Below are 1,689 nucleotides of genomic sequence, written 5' to 3'. Positions count from 1 at the left end.
ATGCTGATGATTGTCGGCTAGCTCCGCCACTGCACGGGGAGACAATACGTCTAGGGGAATGTGTCCTAGGTCGCTGGATCTGACACAAACGGGGCTGCGGCGAGCCTGGACAAAAATGGATGGTTAGTTGTTTTGCATATTTTGAGGTTGCATACGCCATTTAGGACTCTGGCACATCAAGTTCTACGCGTGTACTCCCTCCGTTCCTAAATACTTGTCTTTCTAGGCATTTCAACAAGTGACTACATACGGAGCAAAATGAGTGAATCTACACTCTAAAATATGTCTACATACATCCGTATATAGTAGTCATTTGAAATGTCTAGAAAGACAAATCTTTAGGAACAGAGGAAGTATCTTACATTTCTAGATCACGGTCCTCTTTCCCTGGAGCAACCAATCCATATATCAGATTAGTCTTGTGTGCACGCATACATGCTGCTCTCTTTTCCCTTCATGGTTTTCTCTCTCCTACGATAATGCTCACGTGATGCTCCTGTTGCGTCCTCTTCGGCAGTGCCACTACTTCTTGCCTTGTCATTGTTCCTTGAGGAGGCCGACCCCTAGTGCAACCCCTATTCATAGTATTTAGCTTGGGAATACGAGCTTTTTTGGAATTGTCACAAAAGGTAGGGGATGGGGGAGTTTGTTTCCGACCTAGATTATCGTTGGCATAGAGGACATGGTTGCCCCTGAGGTGCAGGTGAAACATATCTTTTTGATGAAAACCAAGTGAAAACTGTTTTTGAAGTTTCAAACTTTTTTTGCAAATAATGTAGTACAAACAATACGACATCAATGTCGATGCATGATTTGTTTTCCCTTACCTTCCAAATGAATGTGCAATTGAATTTGAATTTCAAATGTTTACGGAAAATCATCTTTCTAACATGCCAGATTTTTTCAAAGAATTTTTGAAAAGTTCAAAACATTGTTTCCATATCGTTGGATTCTTTCTGCAAAATAGAAAATATGAGTTGTGCCAAATTCGTTTTCCTTCAAACAAAATAAGCCAGAGGAGCTGCACATGCTATTTCCGAAAACCCAATACTCACTACATTTAAGTTTATTAGGCTCAATCCCTCAAAAAGATGTTTATGAGGCTCAATCCCTAAAAATAAATCCCAAATTTATAGTTTGTATGTCCCGCAGTAAATTTCTCTTCTTTCTTATTGGATTGTTGTCTTTGGGAATATGCACTGATTAACTACAACTGCATTAACTTTTGTATAATTTGGTTTTTCAACACGGCTTTAATTAAAAGTACTACTGTTATGTTGAAGTGATTTTTATGATGAACCTATAATAAACTAAATTTCAGAAGGGAGTAGCAATTTCCTACAGTTCTTGATCTGAAAGCCCATCCCACAACTCCCTATAAGCAGGCCGCAACCCAATATGTTGGTAGGCCTTAAACCAAACCTTGTTATCATGGACCCTCACTAGTAGAAAAAGGGTCAAACGTGAAGCACATTAGTGCCGGTTTGATTTTGGCCCGGTACTAATGGTACCATTAGTGTCGGTTCGAACGGATTTGCATTAATGCCGGTTCGTGTTGAACCTTTAGTACCGGTTCGTGGCACGAACCGGTACTAAAGGGGTGGTGGCAGGCTGGCGTCAGGCCGGGGCCCCACGATCACCTTTAGTACCGGTTCGTGGCATGAACCGGCACTAAATGTCAATTTTCAA

The sequence above is a fragment of the Triticum dicoccoides genome, chromosome 6A, assembly GCF_002162155.2.
Source record: "Triticum dicoccoides isolate Atlit2015 ecotype Zavitan chromosome 6A, WEW_v2.0, whole genome shotgun sequence".
NCBI lineage: Eukaryota > Viridiplantae > Streptophyta > Magnoliopsida > Poales > Poaceae > Triticum > Triticum dicoccoides.
Note: the sequence above shows the minus strand (reverse complement) of the source record.